We start from the raw sequence: 24,210 nt of genomic DNA on the forward strand, positions 1-24,210 counted from the left end.
ATGCTTAAGTGACAAACCGCACAATACTGAAGAGTTGTGTACAGCTATGAAAGAGCAGGCAAATCTGTGGTTTACACCGCTGAATCTACAGCCAGGCATGGTCGTGTTTGACAATTGCCTGAACCTGGTGGCGGCTCTGAGGCGAGGTGAGCTCACACAGATACCACGCCGTGGCCATGGGCTTAACCTCGTGTTTCAGCGGTTTCTCAAATCCTACCCGGAGCTTCCGGATCTGCTTGTTAAATTACGCCGCCTGTGTGCCTATTTTAGAAAGTCAGCTACAGCTTCCGCCGCCCTTGTGGTGTTTCAGCAGCATTTGCAGCTTCCAGGTCACAGACTAGTGTGTGATGTCCCCACGCATTGGAACTCTACACTCACTGCAGATATTGGGAAGGATTTGGGAGCAGAAGAGGGCAGTTGTTGAGTACCAGCATCAACAAGGCCATCGGTATTCAGTTCATACTCCACACATAAGACCTCAGGAGTGAACATGGATGTCAGATATTTGTACCATCCTCCAAAACTTTGAGGACTCCACCAAGATGGTGAGCGGCGATGACGCCATAATTAGCATCACCATCCCGCTTCTCTGTCTTCTGAAATGCTCTCTGTTCACAATCAAAGAGGATGCATTGCAGGCGGAGCATGATGAGATGGAGCAAGGAACTACACAGGGAGATTGCACACAGCCCAGCCTCATCTCATCCCAACGTGGAAAGGGTGACAATGAGGAAGAGGAGGAGCAGGAAGGACAGGAACTAGTTTCTTGCACTATAGACGGTACTACCTGCACAGCTGTCATACTGTCTGTTCAGCGTGGATGGCCAGAGGACAGACAGGAGGAGGAGGAGGAGAGCATGGTCAGTCATCCTCTTGGGAAGGACACGAAAGTCTTGCCTGCTAGTAGTCTGGCACGCATGACTGAGTTTATGTTACGCTGTCTTTCCCATGACCCTCGCGTTCTCAAAATTTTGGGTGACAGTCATTACTGGTTGGTGACACTTCTAGACCCACGCTACAAGGTGAACTTAATATCTCTTATTCCTGAGGCAGACAGGTCTACAAAAATGGGGCTCTACCAGAAGGCCCTTGTTGCGGAACTATTAAAAAAATTCCCATCTGAAAATGCTGGCGGCAGAGGGCACACTTCGTTGGACAACCAAGGAGTACAGGTGAGAGAGACACAACTTCAATCCAGCAGAGGCAGGGGAACACTGTCAAAGTTCTGGGAGAGTTTTCTCAGACCCTCCCATCGCACAGGCCCTGAGGTGCGGGGTACTCTCACAAGGAGTGCAAAGTTTTGGAAGATGCTGAGGGAGTACCTTGCCGACCGCACCAACGTCCTTCGTGATTCCTCTGTGCCTTATAATTATTGGTATCCAAGCTGGATACATGGAATGAACTGGCTCTCTTTGCCTTGGAGGTCCTGGCCTGCCCAGCTGCCAGCATTTGATCAGAGCGGGTTTTTAGTGCCACTGGTGGAATTATGACTGATAAGCGCATCCGCCTGTCAACTGAAAATTATCACATCCTGACTCTTATAAAAATGAACAATGGCTGGATTGGGCAAGACTTCTCAACACCACCGAATGATAGCACTGTAACATAAACTCAAATCCAGTGTCTTTTTTTGGGAGGTGTATTCCCATGCACCTTTTCACACTCACATATGGGTATAGGCTTCCTGATTTTGACTATTTGCTCTTGTCCTCCTCCTTCTCCTCATCCTCCACCACCATATCACCAGGGTGACCGTGGTCCATGATGCAACACTCACATAATTTTTTTAAAGGGTGTTTATGATGCCCGTAAAAAAATTTGTTTATACAGTATGTTCATGTATACCCCCCAAGGGTAAATATTTGTCAGCCCATACACTTGTACATGGGCATTACAAGTATAGGAGGCCCGCTTCTTTCTAATAGGAGCATTTTTTTATGAGGCCCTCCTCCACATCTCGTCCAAGGGCATTGAAGTGCCTCCAATTTTTTGGCAGCCCTTGCATTCACTGCATAGGCCAACACTATGGGAGACTATCTCCTTTCTAATGGGAATTTGTCGTTACTGTGGCCCTGCTCTATGCCTCTTTAAATTGTTAGTAGGTTTTTTTCTGAAATTTGGCCATCTGTTGGACTCACTGTATACCCTATAACTGTATAGCAGACTCTCTCTTTTCTAATGGGAACATGTCGTACCTTATTACTGTGGCACTGCTCTATGTGTCTTTAAATTCTTAGTGGGGTTTTTCCTAAAATTGGTCAGCCGTTGGACTCACTGCATACCCTATAACTGTATAGCAGACTATCTCCTTTCTTATGGGAATTTGTCGTTACTGTGGCCCTGCTCTATGTGTCTTTAAATTCTTAGTGGGGTTTTTTCTAAAATTAGTCAGCCGTTGGACTCACTGCATACCTTATAACTGTATAGCAGACTCACTCCTTTCTAATGGGAATTTTTCATTACTGTGGTCCTGCTCTATGTGTCTTTAAATTCTTAGTGGGGTTTTTCCCAAATTTTGGAAGCCCTTGCAGTCACAGCATGGGCATTACCAATATAGGAGACCCGCTCTTTTCTAATGGGAACATTTTTTTTTACTGAGAAGCTCCTCTATGTCTCTATTGGGTTGCTTCCAAATTTTTGGCAGCCCTTGCAGTCATTGGATACGCAATAACAGTATAGTAGACCCACTTTTTAATAATGGGAAAAACAAAGCATAGCTGTCTGATGGCTCTCTAACAATAGCGAGGGCCGACTGCTGGTCTTTTAGGAATAGTAAGGACCCCACCTGATGTCACTATAAAAATAGGCTTTATGACTTTCAGAGTCCCTCCATCATAAATAAAACAGGATGTGTCTTATGATGTGTCACACACAACATTGCCAGATAAGGTTGTAAAATGTTAAAATGACATTTCCCAGTGAATGCATTTTTCTTAAAAAATAACTTAAAAAAAACAAAACAATAGGATCTTTCTTTAGTATAAAAAACAGCATCACCAATTTAACCTCAATGTAATCACATTGTTCAGCTCCTGCACCTCCTCCTCCATCTCCGAAATGACCACATCAGTCATAAGCTGAAAGCACTGCAGCACTGCCTTGGCCAAGCGGCAACAGGCTGAGCTGAAGATAACATGCTCAATGCTTAATTGACAAACCGCCCAGCGCTGTAGAGTTGTTGAAAGCTGTAACACAGCAGCCTGATCTGTGGCTCTAACCGCTGCAAATACAGCCAGGCATGGTCGTGTGTGACAATGGGTGGAACCTGCTGATGAAGAAATGACACCCAGAGTAGATACGGTTTCCCTCTATGTCAGTCCTTTCACCAAGCTAAATACAACTCTCAGCTAAAAAAGCTGTGGACTGGCTCCGTACCGTCCCTGGCCACATTCACTTGTCCACGTGTTTGTGGGTAGGTGGTCATTCCCAGTAAGTGCACTGCTGAGGGCATGGGTAATGTTGTGAGACCAGTGCTTGTGGAAGGCGAAGATGATACCGGGAAAAATAATGGCTGCTAAGGACCGAGTATGGATACCTGGTCGCCGCCGCCTTAAGATTGTGGACAGCTTCCGCCTCCTAGAGACTAAAGGGCCACATTTCAAGTACAAGCAGCTGCCCACAAATCTGGCAGTTTAGTTTTGCGGTCTGTGGGTGGATGGCTGGCTGCATACTTGCCCTTGCATTCCAAGTAACAGAAAACTAAGGCCTCTATCATAATCATGGCCTCACCTCAGCACTATGAACTCTCCTGAAGGAGAAGCCAGGGCCCACAGGAGGAGTCTCCGGTTCTCTGGTGGGCCCGTCCAACCCTGCTGATATGCAGCCCTGGCTAAGAAAAGTGTGAAAAAAAGTTGAAGAAACCAGCTTCCAAAAGTGCAAATATTTATTGAAGCAAATCCACGCAGTTTAAAAATTTCCAAATTACATCGGGGAATCTCACAAGGAAAGAACGCAACGCGTTTCCAACACAGAGCTGTGTTCTTTGTCAAAGCTGACATGCATATGACACACTATAGTATTATATCCAATAACAACCAATCAGATCGATATACTTGGCCACATGAGAGTGTGAATAAGGTGCATAATTAGTGTGAGCCAATCACATAAAATGGAAAAGGATAATAAAACCATTATAGAAAAAACGGGACAAGAAAGGAATTAAAATTCATTTTCACACAAAGTGTTACATGAAATAGATAAAATAAATTAACAGAAACATGAAGTAAAATCAATAATGAAACATGATTTCACGGCGTGCATTGAGTCCGTCTGGGAAGCGGGATCCAAGGTTGTAAATCCAGAATGCTTCTCTAGTGAGTAAACGATGTTTGGAATCTCCTCCTCGGCATGCAGGTTTAACGCACTCTATACCAATGACCTGTAGAGAACTGCACGATCTCTTGTGAAATTGAATAAAATGCCTAGAGGCATGTGAAATATTACGGTTGGTACTAGAATGAGAAGATATATCAGTTAAATGTTCTGAAATGCGAACTTTAAGATTTCTTGTTGTGCAACCAACATATATGAGATCACAAATTTTGCATAGAATTATATAAACCACATTCGTGCTATTGCAGTTTATGTATCCTTTGATTCTAAAAGTTTCTGTGTGGTTATAATTAAAAAATTCTTTGGTAGCTGATGTATATTTGCATGTCCGGCATCTATTTTGGCCGCACTTATAGAAACCAGAGTGATTCAACCACGTATTACTTTTTAAATTATTAGAGGAGAAAAAAGACTGTGAAACAATGTTACCAATAGTGACACCTCTCCTTGCTATTACGGAACAATTGGATTGTAAAATTTTAGATAAAGTTGCATCCTCATACAAAATGGATATGTGTTTGAAAAAAAATAGATTTTATTATATTAAACTGAGGGCTATACTGCAATGACAGGACTAGTCTATTAGAATTATTGTGAACAATACGTGGTTCCAAATTTTGGTGTCTCTTATGTTTGATTATATGTTTAGCTCTATTCAGGGTCCATTTAGGATACCCCCTTTCCGAAAGTTTAGACCATGTGTGTGTAAGTTCAGTAGATAAAGTGTTTTCATCATTGCAATTCCTTGCAATACGTGTGAATTCACCCACAGGTAATGCTTTAATAGTGTGGGGCGGATGACTACTACTTACATGCAAAATAGTGTTTCCAGACTGTGGTTTACAGTAAGTACTAGTCAATATGTGTCGATCTGGGATGCCCCGCAAATTCAAATCCAGAAATGAAATGGCAGAAATTTCAACCCTATGCGTAAATGTCAGATTGCAATGATTGACATCTAAATATTGCACAAAGTTGGGTATGGCAGACACATCGCCTGACCACACGAACAGTAGGTCGTCTATGTACCTGCCATAACAGACCAGGTGTTTGGTAAAAGGATTATCAGTACTGTAAAGAAAAGTGTGGGGGAAGGTTCCAGGACACTCTATGGCTGCTTTTTTAATGTGGATCGGACATGCTTATGCATGTCATTTCTTAAACCGCATTGCAGATCAGGCCATCGTCCAACTCTGTATTCATGAAATTAAATGCGCAAAGAAAGATGTTTGTGTGTCAAAGCACCATCGACAAGTGTGAGTTGATGTTGGACAGGCTGCCATTGCTTCTGCAACAAACTGCATTAGAGGACTTCCTGGGAGAAATGACACTCAGGGTAGATACGGTTTCCCTCTATGCCAGTCCTTTCACCGAGCAAAATACAACTCTCAGCAAAAAAAGCTGTGGACTGGCTCCATACCGTCCCTGGCCACATTCACCTGTCCACGTGTTTGTGGTTAGGCGGTCCTTCCCAGTAAGTGCACTGGGGAGGGCACGGGTAATGTTGTGGGACCCGTGCTTGTGGAAGGCGGAGACGATACCGAAAGAAATAGTGGCGGCTGGGGACAAAGTATGGACACCCAGCCGACACCGGCATGAGGTTATGAAAAGCTTCCGCCTCCACGAGCCTAAAAGGCCACATTTCAAGTAAAAGCAGCTTTAGAGGATTTCCTGGGAGAAATGACAGCTGGCTAGATACAGTGCTGGCCAAAAGTATTGGCACCCCTGCAATTCTGTCAGATAATACTCAGTTTCTTCCTGAAAATGATTGCAATCACAAATTCTTTGGTATTATTCTCTTCATTTAATTTGCTTGCAAGGAAAAAACACAAAAGAGAATGAACCAAAAATCAAATCATTGATCATTTCACACAAAACTCCTAAAAAGGGCCGGACAAAAGTATTGGCACCCTCAGCCTAATACTTGGTTGCACAACCTTTAGACAAAATAACTGCGAACAACCGCTTCCGGTAACCATCAATGAGTTTCTTACAATGCTCTGCTAGAATTGTAGACCATTCTTCTTTGGCAAACTGCTCCAGGTCCCTGATATTTGAAGGGTGCCTTCTCCAAACTGCCATTTTGAGATCTCTCCACACGTGTTCTATGGGATTCAGGTCTGGACTCATTGCTGGCCGCCTTAGAAGTCTCCAGTGCTTTCTCTAAAACCATTTTATAGCACTTTTGGAACTGTGTTTTGGGTCATTGTCCTGCTGGAAGACCCATGACCTCTGAGGAGACCCAGCATTCTCACACTGGGCCCTACATTATGCTGCAAAATTTGTTGGTAGTCTTCAGACTTCATAATGCCATGCACACGGTCAAGCAGTCCGGTGCCAGAGGCAGCAAAGCAACCCCAAAACATCAGGGAACCTCCGACATGTTTGACTGTAGGGACCGTGTTCTTTTCTTTGAATGCCTCTTTTTCTTTCCTGTACACTCTATGTTGATGCTTTTTCCCAAAAAGCTCTACTTTTGTCTCATTTGACCAGAGAACATTCTTCCAAAACATTTTAGGCTTTCTCAGGTAAGTTTTGGCAAACTCCAGCCAGGCTTTTTTATGTCTCGGAGTAAGAAGTGGGGTCTTCCTAGGTATCCTAACATACAGTCCCTTTTCATTCAGACGTCGACGGATAGTATGGGTTGACACTGTTGTACCCTCGGACTGCAGGGCAGCTTGAACTTGTTTGGATGTTAGTCGAGGTTCTTTATCCACCTTCCACACAATCTTGCGTTGAAATCTCTCGTCAATTTTTATTTTCCGTCCACATCTAGGGAGGTTAGCCACAGTGCCATGGGCTTTAAACTTCTAGATGACACTTCGCACGGAAGACAGAGGAACATTCAGGTCTTTGGAGATGGACTTATAGCCTTGAGATTGCTCATGCTTCCTCACAATTTGGTTTCTCAAGTCCTCAGACAGTTCGTTGGTCTTATTTCTTTTCTCCATGCTCAATGTGGTACACACAGGGACACAGGACAGAGGTTGAGTCAACTTTAATCCATGTTAACTGTAACGGGTCTGGGAGGCGGAACCTCTGAGCTACTATACAAGGGGGCGGTCCTTGTAAGGGAGCGGGTGGCGACCAGGCAGGCAGTCACAGCAGATGACCGGGACAGTCTCTGGAAGAACGGGCAGGAGATCACGGCAAGTGACTGGGGCAGTCTCTGGATGAACGGGCAGATGGCCACGGCAAGTGACCGGGGCAGTCTCTGGATGAACGGGCAGATGGTCACGGCAAGTGACCGGGGCAGTCTATGGATGAACGGGCAGATGGTCACGGCAAGTGACCGGGGCAGTCTCTGGGTAAAGGGTTGGTACGACCTGTGGCGGCTGATGGTAGACGTGAGCTCCCAGGTGAGCAGGCGAGAGTCTCTGGATAAACGGGTGGTCACAGCATGTGACGGCGGAGCCTCCAGGAAGACCAACAGACAGGCGTCAGATGAGCGCTCCCAGGTGAGCGGGCAGAAGTCTCTGGACAGGCGGGTGGTCACAGCACGTGACGGCGGAGCCTCCAGGTAGGCTAGCAGGCAGGTAGCAGATGTGCGCTCCCAGGTGAGCGGGCAAGCTGGTCCATAGACAGACTGACAGGAGTTGGAAGGCAGACCGTCGGACCTCAGGCAAGCAGGCAGGTAGCTGATGTGCGCTCTCAGGTGAGTGGGCAAGCTGGTCCTTAGACAGACTGACAGGAGTTGTAAGGCAGACCGTCAGACCTCAGGCTAGCAGGCAGGTAGCAGAATATCAGGCAAAAATAAGACAGCAAGCTGGCAGGAATCTGGCAGGTATCTGGCAGGTAACTGGCAACGGGACCTGAGGGCTGAAGCAGAGTAGTGAACAGTGCAACAACATTGCTCGGGCACCTCCATTTTGGAGGAGGTGCCTTATATATGGTGAAGTCCTCCGGCCATTGGCCGGGGACTCCTTAGGACGGCGCGCGCGGCCCCTTTAAGAGGGAGGGAGAGCGCGCGCGCCCTAAACACAGTGGCCGGGAAGGAGCGCGCGCTGCCAGCAGAGCGGGAGGAGGACGCCGGGCACGGAGCAGAGAGGTGAGGGGAACAGTGTCCCTGCCTAGCAGAGGGCAGGGACGCCGGCGTTACAGTACCCACCCCTTTAGGCCCCCCCTTTTTTAGGCCAGACAGAAATTTAGCAAGGATAAGAGGGGCATGGATGTTCTCCCGGGGCTCCCACGTTCTCTCCTCAGGACCAAACCCCTTCCAATCTACTAGAAAAAAGGTCTTTCCTCTTACCCTTTTGGTGGCAAGAATGTTCTCTACCTCAAACTCGTCCTCAGCAGAAACCGGAGCAGGAGGCGTACCTGTAGACTTGGAAAAAGAGTTAAGTACCACAGGTTTGAGGAGAGATACATGGAAGGTGTTAGGGATCCGTAAGTTGGCCGGGAGTTTCAATTTATAGGCCACCGGGTTGATCTGACTGATGACCTCCAGAGGACCGATGAACCGAGGCCCTAACTTGTAAGAAGGTATCTTGAGTCGGACATATTTAGATGAGAGCCAGACTTTATCTCCAGGACGAAATTGTGGAGGATCCAGGCGTTTTTTGTCAGCGTGTCTTTTCATCCGTTCGGACGACTGAAGGAGTGCGGATCGGGTACTCTCCCAAATGGAGGAAAATTTGCTAACGAGAGATTCCGCAGCCGGGTTGTCCACAGAGGTGGAGACAGGAAAAGGAATCCGAGGATGCTGACCGAAGACTACAAAAAACGGGGATTTGGAGGAGGATTTGCTCTCGTGATTGTTATAAGAGAACTCGGCCCATGGTAGGAGATCCACCCAGTCTGAATGATGGGCATTAACGAAGTGCCGGAGCTAACTGGTCAGGTTCTGATTGATCCGCTCCACTTGACCATTGGACTGTGGGTGGTAAGCGGAAGAGAAGTCCAGGGTGACGTCTAGCAGTTTACAAGTGGCTCTCCAGAAGCGTGAGGTGAACTGTACCCCACGATCCGACACGATGTGGAGGGGCAGGCCATGAAGACGAAAGATGTGACGAATAAAGTATTTAGCTAGCTCGGGTGCAGACGGGAGGCCTGGCAGGGGAACGAAATGAGCCATCTTGGAGAAGCGGTCAGCGACCACCCAAATGACCGTACAACCGGCAGAGACTGGGAGGTCAGTTATAAAGTCCATTGCTATATGCTGCCAGGGGGCAGCAGGTACAGAAAGCGGAAGGAGGCGACAGGCTGGCAGATGTCTCGGAACCTTGTTGCGGGCGCAGGACACACAGGCAGAAACAAAGTCTATTACGTCCTTGTGCAGGGTAGGCCACCAGTAGTGCCGGGTAATAAGCTGGAGGGTCTTTTTCTGACCGGCATGGCCAGCCAGTTTAGACGAGTGACCCCAGTGAAGGATCTTCTCCCGATCAGGTACTGATACGAACGTCTTTCCGGGAGGGAGACGATTTAGACTCACGGGAGCCACCTGCATTACTCTGGCGGGATCGATGATGTGTTTCGGATCTTCCTCGAGATCAGACACCAGAAAGGATCGAGACAAGGCGTCCGCCTTGACGTTTTTGTCAGCCGGGCGAAAATGAAGAACAAAATCAAAGCGAGCAAAAAACAAGGACCACCGGGCTTGGCGCGGGTTAAGTCTCTGGGCATGCTGGAGGTAAGCCAAGTTCTTGTGGTCAGTGTAAATTATTACCGGGTGAAGAGCCCCCTCGAGCAGGTAACGCCACTCCTCCAATGCCAGTTTGATGGCCAATAACTCTCGGTCTCCTATGGAATAATTGCGCTCTGAGGAGGAGAAGAGTTTAGAGAAGAAGCCGCAAGTTACCATCCTCCCGGAAGATGATTTTTGAGTAAGTACCGCTCCGGCTCCAGAGGAGGAGGCGTCAACTTCCAGGAAGAACTGCTTGTTGCCGTCCGGGCGATGCAGCACCGGGGCGGAAGAGAAGGCCTGTTTTAAGGAAAGAAAGGCCTCCTCTGCTTCGGGCGGCCACTCTTTGGGATTAGTACCCTTACGGGTGAGCGCGGAAATTGGGGCAGTCCGGGAAGAGAAGTGTGGTATGAAGAGGCGGTAGTAGTTGGCGAAGCCCAGGAACCGCTGAATGGCCTTCAACCCCTCCGGTCGAGGCCATTTCTCGATGGCAGACAGTTTCTCTGGATCCATTCGTAGGCCGGTCTGAGAGATAATGTAGCCCAAAAACGGAAGCGAGGTCTGCTCAAAGAGGCACTTCTCGTATTTAGCGAAGAGGTGATTCTGCCTGAGCCTGAGCAGGACCTGACGAACGTCCCTCCGGTGAGTCTGGAGATCCGGAGAGAAGACCAAGATGTCGTCCAGGTACACCACTACGCAGGAGTAGAGAAGGTCCCGGAAGATGTCATTGACCAACTCTTGAAAGACGGCAGGAGCGTTACAGAGACCAAAGGGCATTACCAGATATTCATAGTGGCCGTCCCGGGTGTTGAATGCCGTCTTCCATTCATCCCCCTGACGGATACGAACCAGGATGTACGCCCCACGGAGGTCCAGTTTGGAGAAGATTCTAGCCCCCCTCAGACGATCAAATAACTCCGGAATGAGCGGAAGGGGGTACTTATTCTTCACCGTGATCTGGTTAAGGCCTCTATAGTCTATACAGGGACGGAGAGAGCCATCCTTCTTTTGGACGAAAAAGAAGCCTGCTCCCGCCGGGGAGGTAGATTTCCGGATGAATCCCCTTGCCAGATTCTCCTCAATATATTCGGACATCGACCGGGTCTCAGCAGCGGATAATGGATAAATACGCCCACGGGGAGGAGTAGTACCGGGTAACAGGTCGATAGGGCAGTCGTATGGTCTATGAGGGGGTAGTGTCTCTGCCTCCTTTTTATTAAAGACATCAGCATAAGACCAATAAGGAATCGGAAGTCCAGGTAGATTAGCTGGGGTAGGAGAAGGACGGACGGGATGGACGGGAACCAAACAGGTCTTATGGCAGTCCTGTCCCCAGCGAAGGACCTCTCCGGTCTGCCAGTCAAGCACGGGTGCATGTCTCTGGAGCCAAGGTAGACCTAGCAAGAGGGCGTGAGAGAGTCCAGGCAGAACATGAAAGGAGATACTCTCAGAATGCAGCATTCCCACGTGCAGAGTAATGGATTCGGTGATGAGTTGAATGGGGCGTGGTAAGAGACCCCCATCCACGGCAGCAACAGACAAGGGTACTGCCAGAGGTTTGTTGGGGATGCGGTATTTCTCTACCAGGGACTGTGAAATAAGATTCCCGGCTGCTCCAGAGTCAAGTTGGGCTAGTTCGAAATAACGGTTCTCCCCGCAGACGATTGAGACTGACAGCAGCAGAGATGGAGAGGATTTATTCTTGTCTAGGTCGACCTCTCTGAGCGAACCTAGACACAGGCGTTTCCCGACCTCTCCGGGCAGGCACGGATCCGGTGCTACATACTGCCACAGTAGAAGCAGCTCCCCTCGGCACGGCGTAAGTCCTGACGGGTTTTGACCATCTTGGTCTGGTCGACCTGCATAGGCACAGGAGAGTGTACCTGGGGAGACACGGAGGGAGTGACGGGTTTCTGAAAAGTAGGAGCTAGACGTGGAAACCTCCTCTCACGGGTGACCTCTTTGGCACGCTCCTGGAACCGTAGGTCAATCCGGGTGGCAAGAGTTATTAGGTCATCGAGAGTGGTAGGAATGTCCCGACCGGCAAGTTCATCTTTAATACGGCCGGACAGACCCTCCCAGAAGACGGATACCAGAGCGTCGTTATCCCAGGCCAGCTCTGAGGCAAGGGTACGGAACCGTATGGCATATTGGCACACGGTGAGACTTCCCTGACGGAGGCGTAGCAGAGATGATGCGGATGAGGTCTTCCGTCCGGGTTCGTTGAAGACTTTCCGGAAAGCCGTGAGAAAGGCAGGCAAGTCGGACACCAGGGGGTCTCCTCTCTCCCATAGAGGATTTAGCCAGGCCAGGGCCTCCCCGGTGAGATGGGACATGATGAAGGCAATTTTGGCCCGGTCGGAGTTAAACTGGTGGGACAATAGTTCAAAGTGCAGGGTGCACTGATTTATGAAGCCCCGAGCCTGGGCGGAGTCGCCTCCGAAGCGAGGAGGTGCAGAAAGCCGGGGTCCGGGGTAGGATACCATGGTATTAGTGGGCAGCGGAGCTGCCGGTTTGCGAGTCATGGCACTGGCGGAGGTTGCTGGCGGAGCAGTCAGAGTGTCCAGGCGAGAATTGACATTCCGCAGGTGACCCAGGAGGGACTCCTGTCGGGACCTCTGACGGGACAGTTCATGACACAGGTCCGAGAGCGAGGGAGCTTGGGTGCCACCGGGTTCCATGGTCCGAGCAAACTGTAACGGGTCTGGGAGGCGGAACCTCTGAGCTACTATACAAGGGGGCGGTCCTTGTAAGGGAGCGGGTGGCGACCAGGCAGGCAGTCACAGCAGATGACCGGGACAGTCTCTGGAAGAATGGGCAGGAGATCACGGCAAGTGACTGGGGCAGTCTCTGGATGAACGGGCAGATGGTCACGGCAAGTGACCGGGGCAGTCTCTGGATGAACGGGCAGATGGTCACGGCAAGTGACCGGGGCAGTCTCTGGATGAACGGGCAGATGGTCACGGCAAGTGACCGGGGCAGTCTCTGGGTAAAGGGTTGGTACGACCTGTGGCGGCTGATGGTAGACGTGAGCTCCCAGGTGAGCAGGCGAGAGTCTCTGGATAAACGGGTGGTCACAGCATGTGACGGCGGAGCCTCCAGGAAGACCAACAGACAGGCGGCAGATGAGCGCTCCCAGGTGAGCGGGCAGAAGTCTCTGGACAGGCGGGTGGTCACAGCACGTGACGGCGGAGCCTCCAGGTAGGCTAGCAGGCAGGTAGCAGATGTGCGCTCCCAGGTGAGCGGGCAAGCTGGTCCATAGACAGACTGACAGGAGTTGGAAGGCAGACCGTCGGACCTCAGGCAAGCAGGCAGGTAGCTGATGTGCGCTCCCAGGTGAGCGGGCAAGGTGGTTATTAGACAGACTGACAGGAGTTGTAAGGCAGACCGTCGGACCTCAGGCTAGCAGGCAGGTAGCAGAATATCAGGCAGGAATAAGACAGCAAGCTGGCAGGAATCTGGCAGGTATCTGGCAGGTAACTGGCAACGGGACCTGAGGGCTGAAGCAGAGTAGTGAACAGTGCAACAACATTGCTCGGGCACCTCCATTTTGGAGGAGGTGCCTTATATATCGTGAAGTCCTCCGGCCATTGGCCGGGGACTCCTTAGGACGGCGCGCGCGGCCCCTTTAAGAGGGAGGGAGAGCGCGCGCGCGCCCTAAACACAGTGGCCGGGAAGGAGCGCGCGCTGCCAGCAGAGCGGGAGGAGGACGCCGGGCACGGAGCAGAGAGGTGAGGGGAACAGCGTCCCTGCCTAGCAGAGGGCAGGGACGCCGGCGCTACATTAACTGGCTGCAAGTGTGATTTAGTTATTGCCAACACCTGTTAGGTGCCACAGGTAAGTTACAGGTGCTGTTAATTACACGAATTAAGGAAGCATCACATGATTTTTCAATGGGTGCCAATACTTTTGTCCACCCCCTTTTTTAGGTTTGGTGTGGAATTATATCCAATTTGGCTTTAGGGCAATTCTTTTTGTGTTTTTTTCATTGAAGACAAATTAAATGAAGAGAATAATACCAAAGAATTTGTGATTAGTGTTGAGCCACCCCCGTAGTGTTCGAGTTCGGTTCGGTTCGTCGAACACCCGTGTGTTCGCCGAACTGTTCGTCGAACTGTTCGTCGAACACCTTCGAACACCGTTAAAACCAATGGCAGGCAAACAAAAACACATAGAAACACATAGAAAACACCTTCAAAGGTGTCCAAAAGCTGACAAACTGCTCAGAAGACACAACTAACACATGGAAAAGTGACAAGTACATATAGTCATGCGAAAAGAAAAGAGGTGGAGGAGTAAAAGGAGGGGGAGACACAGATATAGGCATGTCATGCCCTTCTAAAATCCAAAAAGTGAGAAGCCGAGACGGCCAGTCCGCTCCAGCCCGTGCCACCTCCGTGTCGCCGGGTTTGTGCCAGAGCCGCGGTGAACCCTGACGGCCAGCCCCCCTCTCCCAATACTGGTGCCTGTCCGCTGGTGGGTCGAGAGAGCCCCCCTGTGGTGGAGGCAGCTCTAAGCTTTTTAATTTAAATTGTCCCTCTAATTTGAATGAATACACTTTAAATCCATTTACAAGGATCTATTGGAGGGCAAGTCTCATGCCAGCAGCCGCGTAATTCCAGCTCCAGTAGCGTCCACTAAAGCTGCTGCAGTTAAAAAGCTTTTATAAGGATCGAGCTCGGCTGTCCACCGCAAGGCATCCTAGTGCCAGTCCCAGCCCCTATGCCTTGGGGTGCCTCCTGATGCTCTTCACTAAGTATCCCGTGGTCCCGAAGCATTTCCTTTGAAAAAATTAAGTGTCCAAACTACAGGTGGTGTAGCTTGCTTAACAGCCGGGATAATCCGCTGACTAGCAGACACTGCTACTAGGCACAAAGTATTTCCTGGGCTAAATGCAGTTAAAAATTTGTAAGTAGATACTCTCGTTGGATGCTGAGAAAGCATTCCATAGAGTCTCCTGGCACGCCATATATGATTCTCTTAAAAAGCTTGGGGTAGGGGTCTAGGGGACCCTTTTATAGCCAAAATCACGGCCCTGTATCACAATACGTCACCTAGGCTGAACATAAATGGAACTGTAGCACCGAGGGCTCGGTTGCTACAGACGTATTGCACCTCACCCAGAGGTGTGATATCTCACTCTCAGATAAGGATGGAGTGTGGATCAGGACCCGACACCTGCATGCATTACACCACATTGCAGTGGGGCAGGGCGACCAATATGCCCCTGAGATGGGCACGACAGTCCCTGTCCCTGGCTGGAGTGGGGGGAGGGAACACTGAGGAAGGGGAACCCTGCAGTGCAGGAGCAGGGAGGAAGCAGTTCCTGGGTGCATTGAGAAGGGAGTATAAAAGGTGGGCACCATCTTAGTTCAGTGCAGAGAAGTCTGAGCAGAAGTGGCAGGGAGCAGGGGCTCTGCATGAGCTCTGCTCCGGAGGCGGGCCTAGTAACAGAGGCCCAGGCCTGCAAGAGGGAGAAGGAAGGAAGAGGAGCGGAGAAGGCTCCAGGAACGAGGAATGAAGGGATCCCAGGGGTGCGGACGGGCGAGTCGCCACCGCACGCCCGAATCCACCTGCGTGGAGGGGTCAGGCCAAAGGGGGAGACCGGTCCCCGAACTAGTGGAGGCAGGAAACGACCCTCAGCTAGAAACCGGAGGCTCTGACATTTTATGTGGTGCAGCCCCTTGCTCCACCCGCTAGGAAGGCACCACATAGGGTCAGGGAAACTGGCGCCAAGTTTATCAAGAGGAGGCCCGAGGCAGCCGGACAGAAGTGTTGGTAAGAAAGGCCAGACAAAGGACACACAAAGGGGGTCCTGTGAAGCGCTCCAAAGTTATCTGGGAGTTGTCTGAGCCCCTCACCTGGTGAGCACAGTACGACGTGGGCAGCCGTTACCTGCAGACGTGGTCTGGATAATAAGAACTGTGAGTAAAGGCCCTGAACTGCATCACTGACTCCGTGTCGTTACTGCTGCTGCCCTGCACCATCACCCCCATCCTCCGCATACACTGCCCTGAGGCTATACTTCTCCCGTGGGGAGTTATGCTACGCTCTGCTGCACCCACAACACCAGCCTTAGCGGTCTGCCCTGTAGCGGCGGTTCACTCTGACCGCAATCCACGGGTGGCGTAGTCAGACATTTAAACATCAAAACCACATAAATAGTTCCGCCACTGGTTTGACCGCCCTGAGCCACGGAACCGGATCGCCGCCACGAAGACTACAACCACCAGCATCCACCAAAAAGGGTCCGGCTCCGGGTGTCCCAAGGCCCAGGGGGTGCGTCAGAACATTTTCATCACCTTTCACAATCACCAATGGGACAAGGCAGGGATGTCCTCTGTCCCCTCTCTTATACATCCTAGTGACGGAGCACCTGCTCTCATCAATTCGCCATAACCCCAATATTAGGTGGATTGAGGTGGGAGGCACCGAGTACAAGTGCTCTCTATTTGCTGATGATGTCCTAGTATATATCACTCAATCACATATATCCATCCCTGCTGTTATGGCTGAAATAGATCACTTTGTTACATGGTCAAATTTTAAAATCAATGCAGCGAAGTCTGAGGCCCTCGATGTCTCCCTCCCTAAATCCATATAGGATTCCATCCAGTCCAACTTTCCCTTTGCCTGGCCCTCACAGGGTATCAAATACTTAGGAATTCCTATTCATAGAGACCTCTCCCATCTATGTTATCTTAATTTTGGGCCCTTTATTGAACAATTCCATACAGACCACGGTTGGCAAGTTAGAACTGTAAGATTCACTACGTGAACCACTGGTGTTTTGTGGAAAAGCACATGTACACCGCGTTCCAAATTATTATGCAAAAAGTGTTTAGGAGTGATAAGGGAAGAATTTGTTTGTTTGTCAGTTAAACTCATTGATGGTGATGTGTGTCAGGGCTCTTTATATCACTGTAAGCAATTGCAGACACCTGTGCTAATTAGTTTGGCAGGTGTGTCCAATGAAAGGCAAGACTACTTAAGAAGGCTCTCTCACATTATTAAGCAGCCTACATTTTCTGCCAAAATGGGAAAGAAAAAGGATGTGTCGGCTGCTGAGAAGCAACAAATTGTGGAGTGTTTAGGTCAAGGCATGACTACAATCAACATTGTGCGATGATCAGGATGAAGTGTCTTGGCAATCAAGAAGTATGTAGCTGATTCACAGTACACACGTGTGCGTGCTGATAAGGGCAAATTGAGGACTCTTTCCTACAGGCAATTACGTCAGGTTGAAAGAGCAGCGGCAAAAAAGCCTTGTCATAGCAGCAGACAAGTTTTTGAAGCTGCTTGTGCCTCCAACGTCCCCCGAACAACAAGATGCAGGGTCCTTCAGAGGTTTGCAGCTGTGCATACGCCATCCTGTCGACCTCCTCTATCCACTTCACACAAGCAGAAACGGCTCCAGTGGGCCAAACATTACATCAAGACTGATTTCAAAACTGTTTTGTTCACGGATGAGTGCCGTGCAGCGCTCGATGGTCCAGATGAATGGAGTGGAGGATGGATGGATGATGGACACCCCACGCAAACACGGCTACAGTGCCAACAAGGAGGAGGTGGAGTAATGTTTTGGGCTGGAATCATGGGGAGAGAGATTGTCGGCCCCTTTAGGATCCCTGAAGGCGCTAAAGATGAACTCCATAATGTATGTGGATTTTCTCAAACAGCACTTCCTGCCATGGTTCAAGAAGAAGAACCGTGTATTTCACAGCAAGATCATTTTTCTGCATGATAATGCACCATCTCATGCTGCACATAAAACATCTGCATCTCTGGCTGATATGGGCATAAAAGGGGACAAACTTATGGTGTGACCCCCATGCTCCCCTGACCTCTACCCCATTCAGAACCTTTGGAGCATCATTAAAAGGAGTGTCTATGATGGCGGGAGGCAGTTCACATCTAAGCAACAGCTCTGGGAGGGTATTCTGTCCTCATGCAAAACAATTGAAGCAGAAACCATCCAAAACCTGACAAATTCAATGGACGAGAGAGTTCAGAAGCTCCTTTCGAACAAGGGGTCCTATGTGAAAATGTAACATCACCTAGAATAAAGTTTTGAGTTGAAAACTGTTTGATTTCAGTTTCTAACAACCTGCTAATGCTTATAATTTCAAAAATGACCATTTTTTTGGTCTTTATTAAAATGAAAAGGTTGATCGAAAAGTTTGGGGGATCTAAGGGTGTGGCAACCCAGTAGTCATGATTACTTCGAATTCTGACAATATGAGGGTCATGCTGCAGGTAGTGCAGCAAGAAGGCACTTATGTGTCTTGCGCATCTCGGAGCCCCAAAATTATTTTCCGGGCTAGATGCAGCTAAAAATTATTTTTAATTTTAAATCTGGTGAAGCTTATTATAGATGGCCTAATAGGATCAGTGCTGCACACTGCTACAAAGCCCAAATTATTTTCCAGTCAAGATACAGATAAACATGATTAGTAATTTGAAAGCTTAAAACGGTTGGTAGGGTGATTTTAACCAATCATCAAGCTTTTACTCTCCCCAGGATGACACAGGGGTAGAAAAGTCGTTTCGGATCCATGATTTGTTCATCTTTATGAACGTGAGTCTGTCTACATTATCAGTGGAGAGCCGCGTGCGCTTATCTGTCAGCACACCACCAGCAGCGCTGAACACACGTTCAGACAGAACGCTGGCTGCGGGGCATGACAAGATCTCCAAGGCGTAAGTGGCTAGCTCCGGCCATTTATCCAGATTGGAAGCCCAAAAAGAGCAAGGGTCCAGTGACACAGTCGTGGCTTCAATGTTTACTTGGAGATACTCCTGTACCATCGTCTCTAGGCGTTGACTATGTGTCAGACTTCTTGTCTCCTGTGGCCTTGCAAAGGATGGGCTAAAAAAGTGGTGAAATGATTCCGCAAAATTGATGTTACCAGCAGATACTGTGGTTCTGTTACGGTTTGAGTGCTGAACACTTGACGGTCCCACGGTTGGCAAGTTGGAACTGTGAGATTCACTACGTGCACCACTGGTATTTTGTGGAAAAGCACATGTAAGATTCTGCAACAGTCTCTGCTGATACTCCTGCATGCGTGCATCCCTTTCTATGGCAGGAATAATTTCTGCAAATTTACTTTTGTACCGGGGATCTAACAGTGTGGCAACCCAGTAGTCAGGATTATTTCTAATTCTCACAATTCGAGGGTCATGTTGCAGGTAGTGCAGCAAGAAGGCACTCATGTGTGTTGCGCATCCAGGAGCACCAAGTCCCTGTTGTGTTGGTGGCGAGGTAACAATCATGCTTCCTTCCTCTGTCCTCTCCCCCCAACCTCGCACAACAGAAATGTGATCAAGGTCTCCCTCATCTGATGAGTCTTCCATCAGTTCGTCCTCCACTTCTTCCTGGGCTCCTGCACCTTCCTCACTAGTTTGGCTGCTACCATGCGCCCTGGTAAAATCATCTCCCCCACCCTCACATGCCTGCCGCCCTGGTGCTGCCGACCGTCTGGACCTTGCAGATGTTAGCCCTTCCGCATACAACTCCTCCTCCTCTACTTCCTCCACCTCCTCTTGTGCCACCACCTGACTCCGAATTCTGTTTAACATGTGCTCCAGCATGTAAATCACTGGAATAGTCATGCTGATAATGGCATCGTCAGCACTAAACATCTTCGTCGCCATTTCAAAACTGTGCAGAAGGGTGCATAGGTCCCTGATCTGAGACCACTCCTCCAGCGTGATTTGCCCCACCTCTGAATCTCGTTGGCCCAGGCTATACGTCAGAACGTATTGCACCAGGGCTTGTCGGTGCTGCCACAGTCGCTGCAACATGTGCAGAGTTGAATTCCACCGGGTAGGCACATCGCATTTTAGCCGGTGAAGTGGCAGGCCCAACGACTTCTGTAGAGATGTAAGTCGCTGAGCTGCGGGATGCGAACGGCGGAAGTGAGCACACAGCGACCGTGCCCTCTGCAGAAGGCCATCTAGTCTGGGATAGTGGGCTAAAAATTGCTGGACAACCAGGTTCAACACGTGAGCCATACAAGGCACGTGTGTGACATTGCCCCGGCGAAGGGCCGCACCCAGGTTTGCAGCATTGTCGCACACGGCCTTCCCTGGTTTCAGGTCCAGTGGAGACAACCATTCATGAAATTGGTTCTCCAGAGCTGACCACAACTCCTCAGCTGTGTGACTCACATTTCCCAGACATTTCAATGTAAAAACCGCCTGATGACGTTGAGCCCTACTGCCAGCATAGTAAGGAGGTGTGCAGGATCCCTTCTGCGCAGTTAGAAAGCTTGTGGCATGACCAGACAGGCTTTGGGTGCAGGTGGAAGACCGAGAGGAGGTTGAGGAGGCAGAAGCAGTGGAGGAAAAATGACATAAAGAGGATTGACGCACAACTCGTGGGGACGGCAAGACTTGGACAGCAGCCCCTTGTCCTGCTGTCACCATAGTTACCCAGTGCCCAGTCAGCGACATGTAACGCCCCTGTCCATGCCTACTCGTCCAAGTGTCTGTGGTGAAATGCACCCTGTCACACACAGAGTTTCTCAAAGAAGCGGTGATGTTGTGTGCGACATGCTGGTGGAGCGCAGGCACACCTTTCTTTGAGAAGTAGTGCCGACTGGGCATCTGGTACTGGGGCACTGCGACGGACATAAGGTCTCGAAAATCCTCTGTGTCCACCAGGCGGAAAGGCAGCATTTCTGTAGCCAAGAGCTTGCAGATGGTGAAATTCAACCTCTTAGCTTTCTCATGGCTAGGAGGAAATGGTCTTTTACTTGTCCACATCTGAGGGACCGAGGGCTGGCTATTGTGCTTAGACGGGGTTGATAAAGGTGTCCCCGGCAAACTGCCGGTCTGTGAGGAAGATGCAGGCGGACATGTTAGGTTGCCTTGATCCAAAGGTGGTGCTATCGATGTCGGACAGCGCTCAAGACCAGCTGGTGTTACCACCTCCAAAGAAAATGATGACCTGCCAATCACGCTGGCTGTTGCGGGTAAAGAGGTGGCAGGTCTGCGCCCCAAAACAGGTGTGACTGCTGTCCCCCCAGTCACAGAGGATGAAGAGGCCGCGGATGCACAAGATATGGCAGACGGTGGTTGGCCCGGCCGGCTAGACCGCATTGTAGCACACTGAGCTTCCCACTGCAACTTATGCTTCATGTCCATGTGCCGGTTCATGCATGAAGTACTCAAACTATGTATTTTTTGGCCTCTACTTAGCTTTTGCTGACAAATGTTACAGATAACACGAGTTGGGTCATCTTTATCGATCTGAAAAAATGCCCAGGCTATGCAAGGCTTAGCACCCATGCGACCTGAAGAGCCACCACGACTTGTGGTGAGAGGCAGAGTTGTGTTTGAGGATGCAGTTGTTGACGTGCTTCCAGTACTACGTCTCTGTCCAGGAAGGCGCAACCTGACCTCGTCATCACTAGCATCTTCCTACACCTCCTCTGCTGACCTCATCTCTTGGCTGACTGTGGGTTGACAGTAAGTGGGATCTCCGACCTCATCATCATCACCCTGTGCGTTATCACACCCGTCGTCCTCAGAGCCAACCTGTTCCTGCCCTGACAAAAAACTAAAGTTGTCGCTCCAATCAGGTATTTGAGCCTTATCATCGTCTTCCTCATTGTCTCCACCAACAGGAGTTACAGTTTGGGAATGAGGGTCTACATTATGGTCAGAACCTTCTGCGTCTGGTCCTGGATCCGACTCATAAAGATTCTGGGCATCAGTGCAGATCATTTCCTCGTCTGGATTCACAGAAGCGCTGGAGTCGACCTCTGATTCCCAGGCTATAGTATGAGTAAACAGCTCTGCAGACTCAACCATCTGTTCTACCTCATACTCAGACGGGCAGCTGGAGATTTGGGAGCTGTGAGGAAGCAAGTGCGATTTGGGTGACACCTTTGAGGACTGGAGTATTTGTGATGTTGAAGTTGATGTGGAGGAGAGCCCACTTAAAGGAGCACTTGATATCCGTTGAAGCACCTGCTGTTTTTGTGCCTCATCTGGAATTTGTAGCGATTGGCGTGGCCGTAAGAAAGGGATCTTATCACATTGTCCGCTAAAAGAAGTAGACATTTTAGTTTGGCTGGAAGATGGTCTTTCTTCTGCACCTACCCCACGGACACAACCTTTTTTCCCCTTCCCAACACACCTATTCCCCTTTCCACCAGCAGCAGGCCTTTTTCCACTCATTTTGGTGGTTAACTAATTCACAACTCTGGAGTTGTTTGCACAAAAAAACAATGGATGGTAACCGAGCAGAGCTGAGTGGCCAAACTGTGGTATTAGGCCAAAACTATTGGCTGGGTTAGATGCAGAAAAAAATTATTTTTAATTTGCAACCTGATGGAGGTCAGTATAGATGGACTAATAGACCAAGTCCCACACACCGCTAGAAGCCCAAATATTTTTTCAGAGCTAGATGCAGAAATTTTTTTTATTCAATTTGCAACCTGATGGAGGTCAGTATAGATGGACTAATAGACCAAGTCCCACACACTGCTAGAAGCCCAAATATTTTTTCAGAGCTAGATGCAGAAAAAAATTATTTTTAATTTGCAACCTGATGGAGGTCAGTATAGATGGACTAATAGACCAAGTCCCACACACTGCTAGAAGCCCAAATATTTTTTCAGAGCTAGATGCAGAAAAAAATTATTTTTAATTTGCAACCTGATGGAGGTCAGTATAGATGGACTAATAGACAAAGTCCCACTCACCGCTAGAAGCCCAAATATTTTTTCAGAGCTAGATGCAGAAAATTTTTTTATTCAATTTGCAACCTGATGGAGGTCAGTATAGATGGACTAATAGACCAAGTCCCACACACTGCTAGAAGCCCAAATATTTTTTCAGAGCTAGATGCAGAAAAAAATTATTTTTAATTTGCAACCTGATGGAGGTCAGTATAGATGGACTAATAGACCAAGTCCCACACACCGCTAGAAGCCCAAATATTTTTTCAGAGCTAGATGCAGAAAAAAATTATTTTCAATTTGCAACCTGCTGGAGGTCAGTATAGAAGGACTAATAGAACAAGTCCCACACACTGCTAGAAGCCCAAATATTTTTTCAGAGCTAAATGAAGAAAAAAATTATTTTTAATTTGCAACCTGATGGAGGTCAGTATAGATGGACTAATAGACCAAGTCCCACACACTGCTAGAAGCCCAAATATTTTTTCAGAGCTAGATGCAGAAAAAAATTATATTCAGTTTGCAACCTGATGGAGGTCAGTATAGATGGACTAATAGAATGATGCTATGCCCAAAAGATTTTACTTCACTAGGTGCAGTAAAAAAATTGGTATTCTATACACAGGTGGTATATCTTGCAACACAGATAGGCTACTCCACTGACTAACACACTCTGCAATAGGCCAAAAAGGATTAGCTTTGCTAGATTCAGCCAAATGCTGTGAAAAAAACTTGCACAGCACTGGCACAGACCTGCCTGGCAAAAACTGATAGGAACTGATGTAACCTAGTCCTGAAAAGGACTCCAATTACAATTAGTCTTTACTCCCACAATCTATCTATTTAAGAGCACAGACCTGCCTGATAAAAGTCGTAGGAAATGCTGTAACCTAGTCCTTAAAAGGACTGCAATCACAACTATTCCCTACTCCCAAGCTATCTGTATATTTGTGCGAAAATTGGCTTGAAATTAACAAGGTATAGCGCACACAGCAACAGCGGTGCCGTCTAACACGCAGCTGCAGCAGTGAGAAAATGGTGGCGACGGGGAAAATGGCTTGGTCTTATAGGGCAAGGACATGTGACATACACTGCCAATCACACATGCCCTTGCTTGTGTGAAAAAAAGCACTTCGCTCCGTGTGTGCGCTGCTGATAGGCTGACAGATTGCACCTCCCCACTGCAAATGCGGGAAAGAGAAAAAAAAATGGAGATCTTCATTGTTCCTGCAGAGATCCATCCCCTGCCCCTCCCCCCGCCCCGCTGTACACTCAAACTGCGTATTAACATTAATTTTCATCATTACTGAGAAAAAATCCAGTTATGATTTTGGTGCACGAACAGTTATCGAACATAACCTCGAACAGCCGAATTTTTCTCAAATTGTTCGTGTTCGCCGACCGGCTCGAACACCGCCCAAAACAGCTCGAATTTGAGATTGGCGAACAGTTCGAGTAGAACAACGCTCATCTCTATTTGTGATTGCAATCATTTTCAGGAAGAAACTGAGTATTATCTGACAGAATTGCAGGGGTGCCAATACTTTTGGCCAGCACTGTATGGTT

Source organism: Phyllobates terribilis, unplaced genomic scaffold (genome assembly GCF_046119375.1).
Source record: "Phyllobates terribilis strain yellow unplaced genomic scaffold, ASM4611937v1 Scaffold_12__6_contigs__length_324123572, whole genome shotgun sequence".
Classification (NCBI taxonomy): Eukaryota; Metazoa; Chordata; class Amphibia; order Anura; family Dendrobatidae; genus Phyllobates; species Phyllobates terribilis.